We start from the raw sequence: 24,102 nt of genomic DNA, 5'->3' as shown, positions 1-24,102 counted from the left end.
ACTTCAAGTCTTGCAACTGGTGCAAAGACCTCCTCAAAGTCAATTCCTTCTTCTTGTAGGCATCCCAAAGCTACAAGTATAGCCTTGTTCTTTATCACAATGCCCCTTTCATCTCTTTTGTTTCTGAACACCCATTTTGTGCCAATGGCATGTCTGTTTCTTGGCTTGTCTACAAGTTCCCAAACTTGTAGATCTCTAAATTGAGCCAATTCTTCCTGCATTGCTTGCACCCAACTGTTGTCCCTTAGAGCCTGAACAATATTCTTTGGTTCTGTTAGGAATAGAAAGCATGACTATAAGCAAATGTTTGCAGTTTCAGAGTGACTTCTTGTTACCCTTTCATTTATATTGCCAATGATGTGTTCAACAAGATGATTCTTTTCAACATAGGGGGTTTGAATAATCATATCAGTAGACACAGTTGTGTCAAGATTTGATTCATTAAGTTCTGGTTCTTCAATTCTCAAATCAGTTGTTTCACTGTCAGTGCCAAGTGCTTCTTCATTGTTCTGTCTTGAAGTTGATGCACCAGTGTTATCTGGATTTATTCTTTCAAACAAATCTTGAAACCTTGCACTTGTAGTAGTTTCTTCTTCAGTTTGATTGCTTAGATCCTCCTCATTTTGTACTTGATCTTGTACTGGACTTTCATTGTTCTCTTGTTTGTCAACTTGGACTTGGTCAATATTTGTTCTAGAGGAGTTCTTTATGAATGTGTATTCCTTTTCTTTTCTTGTAATCCTTTTCCATAGCTTTTCCAAATCCAATTCCTTTTGTTTTGACTCTTCAAGAATATTGGTTTTCAGAAAGGTTTCATCATAGTCTTCAGGATAGATCTTGAAAGACTTTATCAATTTTTCTAAATCAAATAACCATGATGCACCATCAACTGTGTTGAATTGGTTTTCATTGAAAACTACATCTGAGGATTCAATTACAACCAAATGATATTTCACATACACTTTGTAGGCCTTTGAGTGTGTAGAATAGCCTACAAAGAAACAGTCTAAGGATTTAGCTTGAAACTTGTTCAAGTAGTCCTTTGTGTTCAACAGAGAACATTTGCATCCATATGCTTTGAAAAACTTGATATAGGGTTTTCTGTTATAGAAAATTTCACATGGAGTCTTGTTGTGACTTTTGTTTATCAATAACCTGCTCTGAACATAGCATGCTGTGTTAATTGCTTCTGCGCAAAATGTGACAGGTAGATTAGCATCAGCAAGCATGGTTCTTGCTGCTTCAATGAGCATTCTGTTTCTTCTCTCAGCAACACCATTTTGTTCAGGAGTTCTAGGAGCTGAGAATTGTTGAAGTATTCCTTTGTTGTTGCAAAATTCTTCAATAACTCCATTCTTGAACTCGGTACCATTGTCACTTCTCATCACCTTAACCCTTTTATTCAATTGATTCTCAACTCTGTTAACACAATTTATAATGAATTCAGCAGCCTCATCCTTGGTACGTAGGAAATAAACCCAAGTATATCTTGAATAGTCATCAATGATCACAAGACAATATCTTTTCTTCCCAATGCTTGGCACACTCACAGGGCCAAAGAGATCCATGTGAAGCATTTCAAGCACTTGATCAATTGAGTTGATGAATTTAGTCTTGTGATAAGACTTGTGCTGCTTTCCTTTCTGGCATGAGACACAGTTGTCATCCAATTTAAACTCTCTTGTAGGTAAGCCAGTGACATGCTCGCCCTTGACTAAATTGTTCATGTTCTTTAGATTGACATGACAGAGTTTCCTATGCCACAATTTTGACTCATTTTCAGTGGCCTTAGGAAAAAAACATGTGCCACACCTAGAAACAACATCCTTCATGTTTAGTTCATACAAATTTCAATTCATTGGGGCCATCATCATGATCATGTCAGGTGGAATAACATACTTAGGCCTTAAGATGAAACAGTGTGAATCATCAAAGCCAATTTTGTAACCTTTATCACACATCTGAGATATGCTTAATAGATTGTATTGAAGCCTTTCAACATAGAAAACATTGTCAAAAGTAACATTGTCATTTGTCAAAGTTCCTTTTCCAACAATTTTTCCTCCATTCTCATCACTGCCAAATGCCACAGGTCCCTCAAACTTCTCTTCATAGTTGACAAGTGACCTTTTGTCACAGGTCATGTGCCTAGAATATCCACTGTCCAAATACCATACTTCATTAAATGTAATGGACTATTCTTGCACAACACAAAGAAAGTAATTAGTTTGATGATGAAGTGCAAGCTACTTCAGCTTGCAAATCATCAAATTCATTTTCAATGGCAGTACTAGGAGTGAGTGTTATGGGTTCAGGGTCTTCATGAGTAATTTCAATGTGATCTGAATCATCGGTTTCATATCCACATTCTCTTGGAGTTTTCACAAATGAAGTTGTGCTCTCATACTCAGAACCTTCTCTGTTACTTTCTTGAACAACATAGTCTTTCTTGCTTGAAAAGTCTCTCACATCCATACTTATCTCCTCTTTGATTTCAACTTTATCGATAGGAAACCTTGAGGTTCATAACCATGTTTCAATAAGAACTTCTCATCACCAGTTAATTCAATAGGTTTCTTTCTAGGAAGAACACCTTTGTTTCTCTTCTTTTCACTGTTAGGAGATCCTTGAGAATCATCTGACTTAATTGATTTAGTGTCATTGTTGGGAATGATTCTCAAAGGTTGGAAATTCTTTTTCTTTACATTCTCAGTCTTCTTAGGAGATTTACTTCTTCTACTTTGATTATCAGTTGGTTTCCTCAATCTCACTTCAGCTTTCCTTTCTTTTTCAGCTGGCTTATTAGACTCATTCTTCTTCTCTTTTTCACTTACTTTCCACTTTCCCAAGTATTCTCCATACTTCAGTTTATAGAGAACAAAGTTTTGTCTAAACTTTGTCTCATTTGTAACATGAAAAGGTTTGAAGTTGAGTCTATCATTACATGTCTCAGTGTGATGACCATACTCATCACATCTCTTGCACCACACTTTTCCTTTGAATTTTTCATGATCAGCTACTTTCTTAAACCTTTCACTTGGTCTTGGAGGATCAACTCCAAGTGTCTTTTGAGTCTTCAGACCATCAAAGTCAATTGAGAAAGGAACAAATTCATCAATCTTGATATCATTTCTTTCAACCTTTCCCTTGACAAAGATAATTTTCTTCATATTCATAGGCTCTTCATCTAGGCTTCCTTTGTGCTTTGATTGTCTCTTTTCATATTCTTCCATGGTTTCCACTTCCCCAATGTCAAATACTTCATGACTTGAAAATATTGGGTAAACTGGAATGAAGTTGTCACATATAACTGTTTCAGTCACTTTCTTCTTGTTGTTGTCTTTAATTCTTTGCAGCATAGCCTTACTTGGAGGTTTTACTGCATTATAGCTAACTTTAAAGCTTTCACATATGTCAAAAGACACATGTTATTTTCTAATTATTTCATTCATTTTCTTCATCTTTGATGATACTAGTGGTAGATGTGGTAGCTTTTCTATTGATTCTGGTTTCTTATACCTTCTACCTCTTTCAGCAACTTTGATTTCTTCATCAGTGATTTGATCACTCAAATCACTTAAGTCATCAGCATTCAGATCCTCAGAGTCAAAGTCATCTTCAGAGACTTGAATTCCAATTGACTTGTCTTCTTTCACTTCTTCCTTCACAACATATTATCCCTCTTCATTCACTTCAACCTTTTTATACAAATCAACAAATTCCTCTCTATCTTGAAACACTTCTCTGAACTGATGGAGATAACCATCACCCTTCTCTTTATCAACTTTAGGTAAAAAGTTGTTGTTGAATGGAGCTGGAACAGCCTTATACTTGTCTTTCTCACTAATTTGGTTTAGAATGCCACATATGTTTCCTATGGTGACCAAATTCTTTAAGAATTCATTATCAACTTCCAGCTTTGTGTTCTTCACTTTCTCCTCAATCAACATCTTCTTCAACCCATCAATTTCAGTAATGTACCTCTGTTGAGCTCTATAGCTACTCACACAATCCTTTTTTAAAATTCTGATTTTTTTTTCACTAACAACATCACTGGCTTGATACCCATTGATGATGCTTTGTTTTCTGAAACACTCACCCTCTAGCTTGCATATTTTCATATTTAAAGCAGTAATTGTTTCATTTAAGTCAGTGATAGGTGAGTGTACCTGAGAAGATGATGTTCTAGCCTCATTCTCAATCTTTGCCATGAATGCAACATTAGCACCTTTGATGTCATCTTCATGATTACTCCAGTCAAAATCACCATCTTGTTGTGCAGCAACAACAACATTCCCTTGATTTCTTGGTTGAGTTTGATTGGGTCTGTTGAGGTTGTTTTGAGCAGCTTGAGGGAATTGGTTTCTTTGGTAGTTTTGTTTTGAGGAACAACTTGTTGATTATTCATTTGAGGCTGTTGAAAGTGATTGAAGTTGGGATTGTTGTTGTTGCTGAAGTTGTTATTTTTGTTTTGATTTTGCTGAAAGTTCTGTTGATATTGCATTTGGTTTCTTGACTGTTGATTTTGAAACTGATTAGCTTGAAAGTTTCTGGGCTGGTTACACTCCCTAGCAAAATGTCCAGGCTGTTGGCAGTTGTAATAAATAGCCTTTGACTTGTCAAATCCAATCATTTCATTTGGCCCAGAGACCAATGATCTACCAGTCCTATTGAATAGCCTCTTGCTTCTCAGTGCTAGCATTGCAGCTTGCCACTTTAAATCCATATCCTCAAGGTCATCAGCATCTATTTGCTCCAAGTCATCTTGGATGACACTTGTATGAATTAAGTTCTTAGCCACAAATGCATTATATGACTTAGTGAACATTGAGAACAGTGCTTGAGTGTCATTTGCTTGACCAATGTTTCCACCAGAGTATGGCACGTGTCCACCTGCCAATGAGGCAGTATCATTTTCTTCAATAAGTTTGACATTGAACCTTGTCTGACTTCCATGATGACTTGAGCTACCTCCAACAAATGATCTAGGTGTATCAACACCATGTTCAGTTGGTTCCTCTATGATGGGAATTTGATGTTGGTTCTTGGTAGACAAGTTTCCCATGGGTGCAATCAATGCATTAGAAACATTGAAACAAGGTTTTTCTTCTTTAATCATTTCATTTCCGATCATTTCAATTTCTGCAGCCTGAAGGAAGCACACTACATCATTCACTTTCAAATCATTGAAGTTGGGCTTTTGGAGGATGAATTTGCAGGCAGTGTACCATTCCTTAGGCATTGAGTTGAGCAGCTTGGTATTCATGTCAAAATCAGTCAAGACATAGTTAGTTGTTCGAAGGTCATTCATAATTGCCAAGAATCTTTCAAGGATGGACTTCAACCTTTCTCCATCTTTGTATTTAAATCTCTCAAGTTTTGTAAGGCCCCGTTACCGGTAACCCTACTTTCGTGTTGGATTTACTCATAAACACAGTCCTTCAAATCAGAGTTTATTAAAACTTTTCGCGGAATATAAAACTTTACATAATTCATAACTTGTCTCAAAACATTTATTGTCTTTCACATTAAAGCATTAAAATTAACACATCATAGGTCTTCAGATGCCAGATTCTTGTTCAGTGCCATGTGTCTTCTCAAGCGAGCTGCCTCATCCTACTCACATGCGTGCATACTAAAAGTCAGCTACGCTGAGTGAGTTCTAGTTAATCACATAATCATACCATACACATAAAATTATACCATTTCATTCATACTTTTATACTTTCATACTTTCATACTTTCTTACATTCATGCTTTCTTACATTCATACTTTCTTACTTTCATTTGTATTAACTTACTTTCATATATTACGTTATAAAGAGCATTACGCCCTACATTCCTCGAGTATTATTAGGGCTCGGTACCCTCCTTCCTCGAGTATTATTAGGGCTCGGTACCCTCCTTCCTCGAGTATTATTAGGGCTCGGTACCCTCTTTCCTCGAGTATTATTAGGGCTCGGTACCCTCTTTCCTCGAGTATTATTAGGGCTCGGTACCCTCTTTCCTCGAATATTAGTAGGGTTCGGTTCCCTAGTTCTCGAATATTAGTAGGGTTCGATTCCCTCTTCGTTACCATACAACCATACATCATACCTCGAGTATTATTAGGGCTCGGTACCCTCTTTCCTCGAGTATTATTAGGGCTCGGTACCCTCTTTCCTCGAGTATTATTAGGGCTCGGTACCCTCTTTCCTCGAGTATTATTAGGGCTCGGTACCCTCTTTCCTCGAGTATTATTAGGGCTCGGTACCCTCTTTCCTCGAATATTAGTAGGGTTCGGTTCCCTAGTTCTCGAATATTAGTAGGGTTCGATTCCCTCTTCGTTACCATACAACCATACATCATACCTCGAGTATTATTAGGGCTCGGTACCCTTTTCGTAACCATACAACCATACATTATCATTTCTTTCTTCTATTATCTATATCATGTTCATACACATAAACATACATAACATACTTACCTTATACATAGCGTTACAACCTGACAGTACGTGCAATATCCGAAGATCGTTCACGTACCATCAAGCAATCATTCATACATTTCACATTATCCACATAAGGCATACACTTATCTCTTAGGATAAGTGTATTAACAAACATGTTGAGTATGCACACAGCCCCGAAAACATAACACATAAATGGGGCTAGAAACTCACCTGAACACGGTTATGTTCACCGTTAATCGTAATCCCTTTCTTCCGTTGTGCACGGCTGACTGTATAACAAGTATACGTATCAATTAACTATCACTTCTCATAATGTATTTCTATCTTTATATGACCCACAACGAACGGGGGTCCGGGGGCAGCGCCCCTGGCAGCGGGGTCTAGGGGCGGCAGCCCCTAGCAGGGTCCAAGGGGCAGAGCCCCTGGCTGGGGTCCAAGGTCAGCTTGGAAAAATTTTATTTCCATTAACTGTCTTAACACATTTTCCATTAGGTTTTTAATTTATTTTCTAAACGAACTTCACTTTAGGCGAAGTTAAACCTCGGGCGAACTTGGCTTCAGGCGAAGTTAAACCTTAGGCGAACTTGGCTTCAGGCGAAGTTAAACCTTAGGCGAACTTGGCTTCAGGCGAAGTTATCCTTAGGCGAACTTGGCTTCAGGCGAAGTTATCCTTAGGCGAACTTGGCCGTAGGCGAAGTTATCCTTAGGCGAAGTTACGCTTGAAGGCGAAGTTACGCTTGAAGGCGAAGTTCATCAGGCGAACTTAATCTTGCAGGCGAAGTTATCGCGCTGCAGATCTGTTTGCCCATAAATCCTTCGTTTCTTAGCCAAATAACTCGATTTTGGTATCCACGGAATCGTATGATCGGCGCCTACAAATCCCAACCATCAAATCGGCCTAAAATCGACGTTTTAGGGGTCCGATTTGGGCAGTTTGGGTTTCGGGTCCGGTTAACCCATCCAATCCTAACCATTTTCAGTAATATTAGCTTTGTTGGATTTGTTCTTACCTTACCAACTCAGATCTATCAACAAAATCTCGGGTCTCGGCTTCGAATCTTGATCGGTTAGAATGTGTGTTTTGAGTGTGTGAAGAAATAGATGTAAATGAAAGATATTTTGGGATTTTGGGGGTATTTATATCTCTGAAATCCCATTCTCATTTAACCCATCTCAATTAATCCAAATCCATAACCAACGTCCATTACCCGACACTAGCCCGACCCATACCAACTCCTACTCTTTTATATCCCGATAACCCGAGTAAACTTTCCCTCTATTATTAAGTAATATAATTAATATTATCTTGAAATTTCGGGATGTTACAAGTTGTTGCTTGAGCCTTTGCTTCTTTATGTTCTTTAGCTCAGTGTTTCCCTCGAACATTTCAAGAATTGCATCATACATTGCCTTTGCGGTAGTATGATGTGCAACCTTGGTAAGTATTTCCCAAGACAGACCTAGCTTAATCATTGCTAAGGCCCTGTCATCCATTTTCCTCAACCTATCTGTTACAGCACCAGTAGCAGCTGCCCCATCAGTGGCTTGTGTTCCATTCTTTATTGAATCCCACATGTCTACATCATTGTAGCATACAGCCGCTTCAAATAGAACTTTCCATATGGTGAAATTTTCCTGCCCATAAAGTCTAGGTATTTTGTTAGTGGGCACTTCTTGTTCTTCAAGACCAGACATTTTGGTTGTTTGAAACACAGAAACAAGGGTAAAAATCAAGTTTTCAATTGAAAATAATCAGATCTGACTATCAGATCCTCAGATCTGATGAATCTGGTCTGATTGGAACAAGAAATGATAATAAAGATGTAAACTTTAACTGAAGTAAGGAAAAGAAAACACCGAATGTTTGTAGATCTGGACGGAAAAGAAGAACAGAGCAGCTAACGTCTCTCTCCAATGGAACAGTGCTTTGCTTACATCATTGTTCTTCCTCAAATCTTCAATCAGCAACAAATCTTCCAAATCAGCATTCAGCAAGCTCTGATACCACTTTTCGGTCCCGAATAATCACTCAATACTCAATAACAATGTCTTAACCCACACATATTGTGTCGACAAGAAGGTTAATGATGGATTGCCAAATAAGGAAAGATTCTTGTTTGTTAACGGCGGAATCAGAAACAAACAAGATTTGTTGCTAATAGGTTAATAATGGTAACAGACACGAACAATAACTCAAAAGATTTACATTTATATAAAGTGATTCATACAAATGATAATCGATTAGGGTTTCTTGTCGGAATGTAGATTCAATGATAACCTAGGACAGCCGTCACACTCAATCAGGAATATTCGATCTTATATGAAAAGTGTAAAGGCAAATCCGTAGGCGCTGTGCCCTAAAATATTCTATTTATAGGCCTGCCACCTCCTGACAGCTGCCATTCCTTCTAGAAACCCTAATGATTGACACATATTTAAATTACATATTCAAAACTATACTAAGTGTAAAAACAGGTCTTCCGGGCAGACTTTGTATCACTTGACTTTTTCGAGTATGCTCGGCGCCTTTATCCCTAGAGTAAACCTGGTAACCTTCAAGTGTGTTCGGGAACAGTTCCTGGGTAGACTTTATTTTCACACAGCAGACTTCAGTCTTCTTGATCATATCCAGCTTTGCCCGATATGATCCAACGAGCAGACTAGTTCTTCTAATGGTCCTATCAACTCCTTGCTAGTGAATAGCTTATGAAAAAGGCAATGTGTTCTTGGATACACTTTAGTTCTTCTAATGGTCCTATCAACTCCTTGCTAGTCAATAGATCTGCGACTAGTACATGAAGTATTAGTGTGTTACCAGAAAAGAAAGAGAAAATATAATGGGATGGTAGGACCAACCAATTTTGGGGGGAAACTTCCCACCCACTATAAAGTTAAAGTTCTCTCTTTATATTCTTTGTTGGAACAACACAAACACTACCCATACACATTACAGCAATATTGTCTTTCTCTTCTCTCCTTGAATTCGGCCAAAGAAGAACATAAGGAAAGTTTTTTTTTTCCTTATGAAAGTGTTATCAAATCCTAGCAAGACAAGGTGTTTGTTGGTGGCTTGGGGGTATACAAGCTTGAGGGACTTTTCTTTTGAAGGATAGCTATTCAACCATCATCTTCTTCATGCTCCTTGCATCTTGAAAGGTTATATTACATAAACACCCTATGGTTGTTTATATTGGTAATCATGTAATCTCGTATATGGATCCGGGGCTTGGGTTTTATATATAAAATTGGGTTTATATTAATCTAAAATAACATGATTTAAAACTGATTAATCCGATGCGTTTTTCATATAAATGGGTTTATATGACTTTGATAATCTTGTTAAAACCCAACAATGGCATCAAGAGCCACTTATACGGATACATACTTCATTAGATCTAAAGCATTTTCAGGTTTTATGGTGTGGTTCACCATATGGCCGAATTTTTTTTGGTTTTTGGTTACCCCTTGGTTTCCAAGATTATACTTTACATGCATGTGATAATCTTGAAGAATTAAGTCATTTGGATGATTGGTTGTTTTGTTTGGATAAAACCCGAAACTTTCAGTTTTCTTATCCTTGGCCGAAAGTTGAGGTTGAAAAGGGGAACCATTTAGACTTGTAATACTTGCATATTTGGATGTTCATAACCTAGCCTTTGCCTTGTGTTTGGGTGAATGTTTGTGTTGTGGTTCATTTGAATATTCAATATGGTTGTGATATTCGTTTATTAGGGTTTGTAATCTATTTATTTATTCATGTTGGTTTGTAATAATAAGTATATTGGTTGTATTTCTTTTACTAGAGGAAAATATATTATGATATATATATATATATATATATATATATATATATATATATTGTAAAAGAAAATGCACACAAAGTTAGGGTTTTGGTTTCGGGCCTTAATGGACCTCATAGTCCAAGATGGGATTCTAGCCCAATGACCAAAGCCCAAACTTGGAGGCCCACGGAAGCTAATAGCTGAAGTTGGAGCCCAAAAGGAAGCCCAAATAAAGTGGAGAGGTCACAACACAAAGTGGACACTTGAGGCATTTGGATGCGGGATCAAGTGGGAGTTCACCGACACATGTCTTTGTTCATTTGGTCCCCTAGGAGAGACTTTTGGCACACTTGTTTCGGTCAACAAGTGTGGCCAAGATTAGGTGGCTATGGTTATGAACTTGTGGTTGTTTATTTATGCTTGTATGGTTGATTTATATTTTGTTTTATCTTATTTGGATAAGGATAATTAACAAACTTAATATCAATAACTTGCATAAAATTGCTTTCTTAGAAATCATTAGGTAATAAAATTGGTTTTATTAAAGGTTAATGATTTCACAATAAAATGAGTTTTATCAAAAGGAATTTTGAAAATTGGTTTTCAAAAAATGCACCTTACATTTGGAATGCATGCAAATGCAAGGTACATAAATTGTTTTCCAATCTGGAATTTAGAAAACTTAAATCCCTTTTAAAACAAGTTTAACACCATCCTTTTATACAACACTCGAATCACTTGGGAACTCGATGTGGGATGAAGGTCACCTAACCACATTGGAAAAAACTTGTGAGTTTGAGGTGGGTTTGCCATATTTGTGGGATAAAGGTCACCTAACCACTTGTATGTGCAAATTCATATGTGTGTGTAAGTAGGACGATTTGATTTGGAAACCATGTGAATAGGGTCACCGAAGCATGGCGTACAAAGGTGTTAATGTGATTAAACATGCCAACTAAACATATGATGTTTAACCGATCCCATAAATCTAGAAGTTGCAAAGGGTTGCAATCGTCAAACGTTAACTACCTTGTTAATTCAATAGTAGGATAAAGGCCACCTAACTAATATGTTAATGTAACGTTGGGTTATATATTTTAATCATTAATTGTCTTTGAGACATAAAGGGTATTAAAGACTAAAGTACTAAATGATATCGAAAATACTAAAATTGAGCTTTGTTAAATTATGTAGATGGCCGCAATCAACAATCCACATAACGCAATTATCCCACCCGTGCATTACGTATCACTAAGAGCTATACTTGATAAGGATCGTCATAACTATAACAATTTTATGGATTGGTATCAAAATTTGAGAATTGTTCTCAAACAAGAAAAGAAATCCTACATATTGGACGATCCTATTCCCGATGAACCAAACGTTGACGATTTGGATGTCTATAACGATTGGTTTAACATACACCGTGGATTCGGTGCAAGTTTCTTGCCTCATGTTGGTTACTATGATTCCTGAAATTCAAAAGTATCTTGAAAATCATGGGGCATATGACATGATCACCCAACTTAAGGAAATGTTCCTTACTCAAGATAGGGTAGAACGCTTCGAAACGGTTCGAGCGCTTCATGCATGTCGTATGGAAGAAACCCAATCAGTTTCATCTTATGTGCTTAAGATGAAAAGCCACATTGATCGACTCGAATGGCTAAATTGTGCCGTCTCGAAAGAGTTAGCCACGGATATGATACTTAATGGCCTAACCAAAAGGTATGAGACTTTTTCATGAACTACAACATGAATGGATGGGACAGGAGTATTGGTGAGCTTCACGCAATGCTCAAAACCGTCGAAGCGGGAATGGGTAAAAAGGTTTTACCGGTTCTCACGATCAATGAAGGTGGAAATTAGAAGAGACATCACCCAGAACCTAAGGCAAAGGTTTCCAAAGGTAAGGGACACGTCAAGGGTAAGTTCAAAGGAAAGGCTAAAGCGGAACCAACCAAACCAAAGGAGAATAAGCTAAAGGTTAGCTCGGAGGACCCGTGCTTTGGTTGTGGTGAGAAAGAACATTGGATGATGAATTGTCCAACCTATCTTAAAGAGTTGAAAGCAAAGAGGGATGTGGGGCAAACCTTGGGTACAACATTCATTATCCATATTGATCTTAATGTTATTTCTTCTAACACATGGGTATTATATACCGGATGTGGAACTCATATTTGCAATTTGTTGCATGAGTTCAAAAGAAATAAGCATTTCAAGAAAGGAGATACAAGTCTCTTCATGGGCAGCGGAGCAAAGGTTGATGTCGAAGCCCGAGGAGACTACATTTTGAAGCTTCCAAATGGTTTGGAAGTTGTTTTGAACAACATTTTGGTTGCTCCTAGTTTGACTAGGAATATTATCACTGTTTCTCTTTTAAGACAATGTGGTTATGATTTGAAATTTGTGGACAATGGTATTTGTGTTTTTATGAATGATGCCTTTTATTTTAAAGCAATGCCGTCTAATGGCATTTATGAATTAGATAACACATCCTTTGTTAACTCGTTGTACCAATCAAGCACCAACAAACACAAAATGGATTTGAGTAAGACTTATCTTGGCATTGTCGCCTTGGTCACATAATCAATGGTCGCATACATACACTTCAAAAGAATGGTCTTTTGGAATCAAATGATGATTCATTTGATAAGTGTGAATCTTGTTTACAAGGAAATATGACCAAGGAACCCTTTAGTGGAAATAGTGAAAGGGCAAAAGACTTATTAGGTATCATACATTCAGATGTATGTGGTACTTTTAAAGCAATGACATGGAATGGTGAAAGATACTTCATTACCTTTATCGATGATTATAGTCGTTATGGGTATGTGTACTTGTTAAAACACAAAGATGAAGCTTTTGAAATGTTCAAAGTCTTCCAAAATGAAGTAGAAAATCAAGTCAATAAAACCATCAAAGTACTTCGTTCGGATAGAGGAGGGGAATACCTTAGTGATGCTTTTCAAGATCATCATAGGAGTTGTGGAATCATCTGTAGGTTCCCAGCTGGATCTACACAGGAGTATCTCGTAACAATAGGGTGCGGAATCCCCTACGTATACGATATGAGTGCTAAGACGATGAACACGTAAATGACTAGCAAACACACGAGTATATAAGAGAATACTTGTTATATGGCAAAGGTAATAACCAAGAAACCACACACGTAACACAAGAGTGTCACAAAACCAGCAGTCCAAGTTGTTCACAAAAGAGCCGAAGTTAGGGTATAAATAGCACGACAACTTCGCCTAACATACCAGGCAAAGTTGTCCTAACTTCGCTACCCAAGTTCGCTAGACATAAAAGCTAACTAACTCGTTCAAAATAATACGAACAATGTAACGATTACAGACACAATTAACACGAGATATATGAACTACTGACATCATGCACCAATAGACTCCCCCTTGGCAGTAGCTTCATATCTCTATCATCTTTCACGTGTCTTGTAACCCAAAAAGCATGCACCATCAGTCTTCAAGAATGAACTCCCTGTTTTATACAAACAGAGACCACCCTCTGGTACTTCTTTGCTTCGTCTTTCCATGCAGGTATATAAAAAATCTTCTTGTCATTGAGTACCTGCAAGTCAGCTTGAGACAAATTAACCAAGTGCATTGGATCATACACTCTCAGGATCTCCTGTTCGTCTTCATCTTCCATCACGTCTTCAGCGGTTTGACAATCAACATACCACCACTTGAGATTCTTAAACACATCCTTGGGCATTAGCTTCATCGGAACCTCTTTCAAACACCTAATTGGCTTGTATTTCATCACTAACCAGGGCTTACCATCAGCCCACATGCCACGTTCCTTATCTTCAACCAACTTCCCTTTCTGAGGCTTCAGAAGCTCAAAATTTTTATCTTTCACACTTTCCTTCCACACGATCTTTCCAACCCATCTTGCAAAGTCATCATCACTTCTATTTATCAATCTTAGTCGAGCCAAATCTCTCACTTCACACTCAGGCAACGTATTGAGCGACTTCAATCTCTTAGCAAAATATTGAATCCCATCATATCGCTTTATCACAAACAACTTCACCTGTTCATCATATAACCAGCAAATGATACCTTTCTTCGACTCAGCATAACCTTTTATATTGTAGCTTTTCTTGAACATTGTGGGTACCACTGGTTTCTTTGTCTTGAAGAACCACTTAGCACAACCTTCTTTCCATCTTGGCTGATCTTCCCATTCAGAATCACCCGTCACATTTTCACCTTGAACCAACTTTTCGTGATCAACACTTGGAATATCATGCTCAACATTATCATCAACTATCTCTCCTTCCTCTAATCCACTGTCAATCTCTATATGTTCCCCAATTTTCTCAATCTCACTAACTGACAACACATCATCAACTAAGTCATCCTCATATTACCCAACTCATCCTCCTCATCTACAACCACCACTGTGTCACCACCTGTACTACCTGACGAACCCGCAGACTCCCCCTAAGATGTGGAAGTCCCAAGATTTTGTTCAGTTCTTGGCAACTCACCACCTGCATCTTTTGATGCATTGGGATCATCGTCTTTGTCTTGTTTCTTCTTTTTCCTCAGCTCATCACCCTTGCAAGTAGTCTCCCCCTGAGATGCTAGAAACTGTTTAAGAGCATCAAAGAGTTTATCGTGTTCAATGAGAAGTGATGATTGAATCTGATTCTCAGCCACAAGCCACTGAATAGCTTGAGTCTGAATTAGGTTTATCCTTGACTGCTCAACAACAACTCTTTCAAGCGTTGCAATCCTCTCGGAATCAGTTAGGGTGGCATCAAAATCAAACCGCATGTGAGATATATCCTGAGCAAACGGCGGTGGAATACCCAAACTTGCTGGAACATCAGATGTAGATTGAGAAGTAACTGGGGGTGGCATAGAGACAGATAACCCAGCAGTCGCTACCAGTGTGGACTCAACAAATCTAGCAACCACCTCTGATGGAGTAAGAGTATGAGGTGGTAAAAAAACAATCTCCGGTGTTGCTAACTGGACCAAAGATGGAGCAATACCAAATGATGACGATACAGGCACCAAAGGGACACTCGAGGTCACTGGCAATGGAACTGCCAAAGAAGCGGGTAACATAGACATACCGGATAGCGATGATGGAGAAAAATGGACAACACTTGAACTTTCTCCAGCTCTGGCCCTTTTTGATCTACGAGCAACGCGATACAGTTCATCCTCATAATCTGACTCACTATCATCATAATCCTTCTTTCATTTCCCTTGAATTCTCTCTTGGGCAACAAGAACACGGTGTGCTTCCACAGCGTCATCGGTGGAAGAATCAGATAAGGTTTCCTCTGAATCCTCCACGGAAGCAATCGACGGGCCCATCGATGGACCAGCCACAGAAACCTGTACACCAGAAACTTCAACAGCTGAGACTTGAACTTCAGCAGCAGGATTAATTCTTTCCATATCAAAGAAGCCTTGCCCTCCAAAGGCAACCTCAAGATCAACTTGTTCTGCTGGAGATGCAACAGGATCAACAATAGGTGCTGGTTGTACCACGGGTAGTGGTTGAACCACAGGAGGTGGTTGAGGGATATCAGCCTGTTGCGATACTGGATCATTAAACTCATTTTCTAGAGGAGCAACGTAAGCTGGATTGATAAGATACCCAAATAGAGCAGTGTGCCTTGGACGAAGTTCACGCTTGCTACGAGCACTGGAGGACCTACATTGTGCAAAGATTCTCTTGCTTATACTAGATAGGACGACGTTGTGGAAAATTAGGAGCAACATGATTGAGAATCATCTGTAAGAATCTTGGGTACATCAAAAACCGTTCCCGTGCCAACGCTCTTCGCTGACGATCACTCTCATAAAATACCATTTGACTGAAACTATAAGCTTTGTTGTAAGTCAATGCAGCCATTGCAGAATGCAATGTCGCACCCATACCATCTGTACAAGCCTTGCAACCAGATATGCACACGATCATCACTTGCATCAAGAACTGCCACTGATCTAATAGTAACCCCTTTCGCCTCTGAGAATCCTCCAAAGGACCTGAATACCCCATACGAACAAATGCACCATTTCTGAAAGTAGCCAAAACCTCAGTAGGGTCCTCAGTAGTCTCAACCCTAAAATGTAAAGCTTCCCTGATCTGATTGGCCGAGAACTATACCACTTGATTGTTGACAGTGGAACGCATCACTGGTGGGTCAACACGATAGTCATACTCAACAGTGTTTCAGAAATCTTCAATGTTTGGAAGTGGTATCGGAAGAGTAGTTGTGATAGCATGGAAAATACGTGAACGAATAAGAAACAAGATGATCTCTCGAAAATCCTTAGTTCCACGGCTATCCGGATCCAAGGTAACGTACATGTTGTGACCCGGAAAGAACTGTCTCTTATCACCTCCGCCTTCATCACCACCAGTGCCACCAGCACCTGCTATAGCAGCCATGTCTGCAAAACAAATGACATAAATCAGACACGTATGGCAACAGGTCACAACTTCGTTGATAATGATATAGGCGAAGCTGTGAAACAAGCGAAGTTGGTTATCGTTGCTGAGAATATACATTCGCACATCTGCAACACAACATAATATGAAGGTAACGAAGAAAGGTCTCTGCACATAAGAACAGGTTACAGAGCAGCGAAGTTAAGTTAGTGGCGAAGTTAGGGATAACTTCGCTAAGCTTAACTTCGCCGCTAAAACAGAGACAGCCAGACGCAGTTTGATGTTAATATGGACAATCAGGCAGCGATCGGTTCAATCGGATAAAGCGATTTGGGTACCGAACAACTATATATCCTTAAAATAAATGTTAATCAACCAGTAGTAGGGTTAATAAGTTTTGATAACAAGACCGATTAGAACAAGAAAGTGTGGAGCCGACAAACAACCAAGATATATGAATTATGAATCAATAAAGGCCAACGAACCTCGATTGCAAACGAAAAATGGATAAAAAAGAGGTTTGATTCAAATGGTAAGTTCGCCTAGGGTTTAGTGTGTAAAAGTTTGACCAAATTTGACCACCGTTCCGTCTTATATAGTTTTGGAAAACCCCAGGGGCGAAGTTAAATCAACTTCGCCCTTTAGTCAACTTCACCCGTAAGTCAACTTTGCCCATAGTCAACTTCGCCCTTCAGTTAAGTTCGCCCGTAGCGAAGTTAATTGAAAATAAACGATCAAAAACAAGTAACCATGGTGTTTAATGATGTCATTCCGTAAGACAAAATGCATAACAAAAGTTAAATAAAAGGACGGGATCAAATTTCAGTCTTGCAGAAACCCATCGTGTTTTTAGAAAAGATCCGAACATGAATCATACTAATTAAGAGGCTGTCACACAGCTCCATGTTTAGCGGTATTATGACAGAGAGAAACAGGTTGTAGGCAGGTATAAAACTTAGTATGGTTTTCATTGCTTCTGTGATACGGATTAGGTTCAATTAAGCTCAAAATTTAGATGGACATCACATGAGAGATTGTGATGCCTCCTATCTATTCTCAAGGCGTATTTGGCTTTCCCCAGGTCACCCCGATTTGACTTCGACCCGTAGTGTCTGATCAATCAAAATTCACATGTCGACTCTCTGATTCGTCTTCCCGAACTTTCTTATACTATGAATTATGCTTTCTTGCATTTTTCTTGATATTTGAGAACATATAATGTTCGTAAGGCTTAATAATAAGTGATGATTTTTTTAATACGATAATACAACTGCAAGTCCCGAATCTGGATCACTGCAGAAACATAACACTGTCTTCGTGGGGATCAGGACACTCATGGGCTCGTGTATGACTGGGTAATCACTTTTCTGCCTATCATTCAGAGAGGTATATGTGGAGACATGCACAGTTCAAAATGACTCTCCACAGTAAATCGAGTAGATTTAGTTTGTATCACTTCTACTTTTACGCACCATAGAAAGCTACCATAACATACAATGACTGTTCTAGAGTCTTTTAGGCCTAATTACTTCACCGGTTATACACACAAAATCAGTTTATCTATCACTTTCCAAGGTTGGATCAATTTTCATTTTTAACACCAATATTGAAACTTCTTGAGAAGTTAGATGTTGCCATGTATTCTGCTTCGCAGGTGGATATGGCTAGAGAGGTTTGCTTCTTGCACTGCCACGACACCAATCTTCCTCCGAGAAACTGACATCCACCGGCTGTTGACTTCCTGTTCTGATTGCAACCTCCATAGTCAGAGTCGGTGTATGCTACCAGATCTAGTTCCCTTCCTTTAGTGTACAAGAGACCCAACTTAGGCTTTCCTTTAAGGTACCGCAAGATCCTCTTCACTCCCTTCATGTGTGATTCCTTCGGGTTGGCCTGAAAACGAGCACACAAAGACAAACTGCAAACATAATGTCAGGTCTAGAAGCAGTTAGATACATTAAAGAGCCTATAAATGCCCGTATTTAGTGGGATCCACATCTTCATCACTGTCGGAATCAGCACCCAGTTTGTGGTTGACGCAGATTGGAGTGTCAAACGGGGTACTATCGTCCATCTTAAAGAGCTTAAGCACATCATGAACATACTTAGTTTAATGAATGAACATGCCCTCCTTCCTTTGATCTACCTGTAATCCCAAAAAGAAAGTTAGTTCGCCCATGGCACTCATCTCAAACCTTTTCTTCATGACTACTTCAAACTCCTGACACATAGAAACTCGTGAGGCAACAAAGATAATGTCGTCCACATAGACCTGGACGAGAAGAAAATCACCCCCTTTTCTTTTTACAAACAACGTACTGGTCGATATTCCCTCTCTCAAACCCATTCTCTAGCAAGTAATCTGACAGAGTTGCATACCAGGCTCGTGGTGCCTGATGTAGGCCATATAATGCTTTGCTGAGTTTGTACACATGATCAGGAAAATCTGGGTCAGGGAAACCCGAAGGTTGTTCTACGTATACCACCTCATCGACTTTTCCATTAAGAAACGCACTTTTAACATCCAGCTGAAACACTTTCATCTCTTTGTGTGCAGCAAATGCCAGAAACAGTCGAATTGCCTCCAATCTTGCCACAGGAGCAAACACTTCATTGTAATCGATTCCTTTCTGTTGATTAAACCCTTTGACTACCAGTCTTGCCTTGTTGCGAATGATTACTCCCTTCTCATCTCTCTTACACTTTAATACCCACTTTGTACCGATAGCATTCACATCTTGTGATTTTTCAACTAACTGCCATACTTCCGTTTTTTCAAACTGTGCCAGTTGTTCCTGCATGGCTTCAACCCACGCGCTATCCTTCAGTGCCATTTGATAATTCTTTGGTTCAATCTGACTGATGAAGCAGGCATACAATCATTCATTTATAATACCAGTGTCTTTAATGCTTGCATACACACATGTGTTTTCATCCAAACTTCTTCTAGTACGCACACCATCAGAAGGATTATCGATCACATTTTCAAAAGGATGATTCTTGTGCATTTTGGTAGTATGTACCGGACCAACTTCAAGATCATTCTCAAGATTTGAAAAGAGTTCATCTGAGTGATGTTGAGTGTGAATTGGATTGTAGAATTCATCATCATTCGAGACAGCTGGAGTTTCACCCGCACTTGACGTGGTAGGATGATTTTCATTATATTATGGTCGTTGCACAATGGCCTCCTCTTCGTCAAACAGCATATGAGTGGCCATCTTCTCATATATGTCTGCAAAATCCAAGTAAGGCACATTAAAATATTTGAATAACTTATCATAGTCGAAAGCCTCTGCTGGTCCCATGCTAGGCCTTGGTGATTTTTAACTAGTAATGTCAGTGTTGCAGACCACCTCAACCTTGCTGTTTGATAAATTAAAGACTCTTCTGTTGGGTGTCCCAGCTACATAGCCAACTAAAATACCTTCGTCAGCTTTCTCACCAAATTTAGAATTAGTCTTTAATATCGAACATTGGGACCCGAAAGGTTCAAGACCTTTCAGATTTGGCTTTCTACCATGCATAAGTTCATAACAAGTTTTATTTAATCTTTTAACAGTTAAAACACGATTAAGGATATAGCAGGCCGTGGGAACAGCCTCCGCCCAGAACACCATGGGAATTTTAGCATCTGCCAGCATAGTCCTGGCGCATTCGATTAGAGTTCTGTTCTTCCTTTCAGCTACTCCATTTTGTTGCGGAGTGTACGGTGCGCTAAACTGATGTTCAATCCCTTTCTGCAAACAAAACATCTCCATTTGGTAGTTTTTGAACTACGTCCAGTTATCACTTCTGATGAATTTTACCTTTCTCCCAATAATATTTTCCACCTTGGTAATCAAGTTAATTACCAATTGAACTGTTTCATCTTTTGTCTTTAGAAAGTATACCCATTAGTACCACGAGTAATCGTCAGTCACTACCAAACAATACGACGTTCCTCCTAAACTCTTGACATTTACAAGACCAAAAAGATCCATGTGGAGCAAATCCAAAGTGCTGACAATTGAGTTAACCCTCTTGGAGTGATGTGGCTTCTTGTGCTGCTTTCCTTTCTTGCATGATAAACATTAGTCTTCAAAATTAAAGTTCTTTAGAGGAACCCCAAGTACCAGCCCATTCTTGACAATGTAGTTCATCTTACGAAGATGAATATAACCCATTCTTTGGTGCCACAGCTCTGACTCAGACTCTGTAACTTTTCACATAAGGCATGACTCTTCCGTCGCCATCTCAGTTGACCGCATGTCCATTGCATATGTGTTCTTTTCTCTTGGAGCCTTCATCACAATCCAGGTTTCAGGAATCTTGAAACCAGGATAAAGCACGAGTGCCTCATCTTTTGTAAAATGCACTGTGTATTCTTTGTCACAAATCTGAGAGACACTCAAAAGATTGTGCTTTAACTCTTCCACAAAATTAACTTTTTCTATGTTTATTATCCCATTGGTAACAGTACCAATACCAGTAATTCTTCCACCACTTTCTCCCGCAAAACTAACACTTCCTCCTTGAACGGTCTTCCAATCACGTAACAATTTCTTGTTACCAGTCATGTGCCGAGAACAGCCACTGTCAACAACTCACATATTGTTTATAGCCCTGCTCGACTGTTCCTGCACAATTAAGGAAATTGATTAAAAACGGGGGACCCAAGACCTTCTGGTCTTGGGTTGATCAAACCTGTTAGCGGCATCCAGTACTTTGGTTGCCCAACGTTCTTTTGAGGAAAGTTTCCATTTGATCTGAAAGAAAAATTTCTAGATAACTGGCTATGAGGCCATCCAAACCTTCTCGAATCTCTAGCATTTGTGGAATAATAATTGTTGGTTTGGTGATTCACTAGGAAAAAACGAGACGGGTTTCTTTGAAATATTGGATTAGTCCAACGATTGTTTGATGTGTTAGCATTCTTACCAGCATCATATTTAGTATTAGTTTTATTCTCAGTTTCAGTTGGCCTCGTATTTCTAGACTTTCTCCGTTTCAGAGGGCAGTCATTGACAAAGTGTCCTATTCTGTTGCATCTAAAACAACTTTTGTTTGAGATATTTGTCTTCTTTTGAACATTCATATCAAAAGTTGCTGTAGATGATGAGGTTGTCTTACTATCAGTTTGCCTCACATACGGTGGAACAAACGGATTTAGGGAAGATTTCTTTTCATCAAACTTGTAATCCTCCCCTCGTTTTAGTAACACGACCTCATCTTTTATCTCACCAGATTCAGAAAATTTGTCCAAATTCGATGAAACAGGACTTGTGACATCATAACTTATCTGACTCGCTTCACTCACATTAACTTTGGTATCTTTAGTAGAGACTCTGATTGGAACTGTCTGACTAATTTCAACACTAACGGATTGCTGATTACTAGGATTATAAGTATAATTATTATTGTACGGTGGTGGAACTTCTGTGTATCCGATTCCCCCTTTGTTAATTGGGGAACGTTGAACACTTAGAATATGGTCAAGCATCACCGAGGAATTTCTAAACTGTCAATTTTCCTGTTCAATTCCACTACTTTTACCTAGTAATCAGCTATTTGTTTGTCCTTTTCAGCTATCAGTTTGGTTTTTTCTTCTACAACTTCATAGCTAAGATCAATGCCTTGTAATTTTTCAGCTAGGGTAGCCTTAAGGCTTCTAATATCTTTCTCACTAGCTTTTATTTTTACCGAATAGCTATTTTATTTAGTTTTAGAATAGTGATGTTCTTCTTTTATTTTTTTTAATTCAATATCCAAACTAACAAACTGATCAGTTAATGCTTTCAATTGATCAGACAGTTTTTCACATTGTTCACAATGAGATTCAGAACATACCTTTGAGAGCTGATCGTTCACTTCTGCCATGTATGCTTGATTCTCCACTGACTCTTTGTCACATTTTCCAGTTTCGATGTTTACCAGATTTTCCTGTTCGATCACCTCCTCAACTTGTATATTCTAATTATACCCACCGTTCTGTTGAGATACCATAGCCTTGATTTCATTTCCACTTCCATTCTGTTGAGTAGGCTTGTTCTGACTTCGTTCAACTCTCTCATTTGTACATTCTCTAGCAAAGTGACCATTTTGTTGACAGTTGTAGCAGCAAACCTTCGACTTATCGAACCCCGGTCTTTCTCCAACGAACTTTCTACCAGTTTTCTTCATAAACCTCTTCACCCTTCTCACTATCATAGCCATCTGCCACTGCTGATCCATTTCTTCCATGTCATCAGCGTCTATCTGATCATAGTCCTCATCCAAGGTTGTAGGGTTAACTATTTTTCCTTTGATGTAGTTCTCATAGGAGGCAATGAATGAGGTATAGAGAGCAAATTGTTGTTCAGCTGATTTCACTCTCATAGGCATTTGAGAGTAATTCTTACTAGAAGCACTGGCTGAGAAATAACCAGCTGTGGATTGAGACTTTGAGGAACTATTTTCACCCGCTACAAAACATACGTCACCATCCATATTAAGTACCACATGACCATCTTTAGAGGAGTTTGGCTCTCCCCACGAGTAGTAGGCAGTCGATTCTGTTTTTGAAATTGAGTTTGGAGAGCCTTTTGCACCATACATTCCCGGATCCTGAACCTGATCAGTAGGCATCTCCTTTAAAACCATGTTAAGTTCAAAATTACGTAACTTATTAACCACCTTCTCCAAGTCAAATTTCTCAAAATCTTTATCTTATTTCATCAGAACTGTGTACATCTCCCATTTTGGTGGGAGAGCATCAAGAAGTTTTTCCACTATCTCTTCCTCCTTGTATTCAATGGAGTAGTTATTCAACTCATTCATCAGGTGATAATATCGTGTGATGATGTCATCAAGTGATTCATTTTTAAGATATTTGAATACAGAGAATTGAGTTTTCAGCAGCTTTGTTTTGGAGGTACGAATCCCAACGTTTCCTTCATAGCGATTCTTAAGTGCTTCCCAAAACTCTCGAGCAGTTTTGTATTTTTTGAAAGTATAAAGAATTTCTTGAGGAAGTGCCATTTTTATGGTTGCATGTGCTTTACTTTTTGATTCATACATTTTCTTTTCATCATCCTCCATCTTACTGTACTTCTTAATTTGCTCACGACCTTCGAACTCAGTAGTTGGGGGAATGTACCCATCTTGAATGCAGACCCACATTTTTGCATCTTGATACTTCACATACTGTTCAAACCTATCTTTCCATGCAACGAAATCAGTACCTTTAAGCAGTTTTGGAGCTTTAGTTGCTGAACCGGATTCAACTTCCATCTTTACCAGTTCTGTGATGTTTATCGAAGTCATACTTGAACGAAACGAGACCTAGAATCCAAATATCGTATTCTGTGAACAGTGAACAGCGAAGTTAATACAACTTCTGGTCAACAACTTCGCTGGTCAACAACTTCTGGTCAACAACTTCGCTGGTAAACAACTTCGCTGGTC

Source organism: Bidens hawaiensis, unplaced genomic scaffold (assembly GCF_021521415.1).
Source record: "Bidens hawaiensis isolate Kalapana, Puna unplaced genomic scaffold, B.hawaiensis_p1.1 tig00419497_1, whole genome shotgun sequence".
In the NCBI taxonomy this organism is placed as follows: Eukaryota; Viridiplantae; Streptophyta; class Magnoliopsida; order Asterales; family Asteraceae; genus Bidens; species Bidens hawaiensis.
This window is presented reverse-complemented; position numbering follows the sequence as displayed.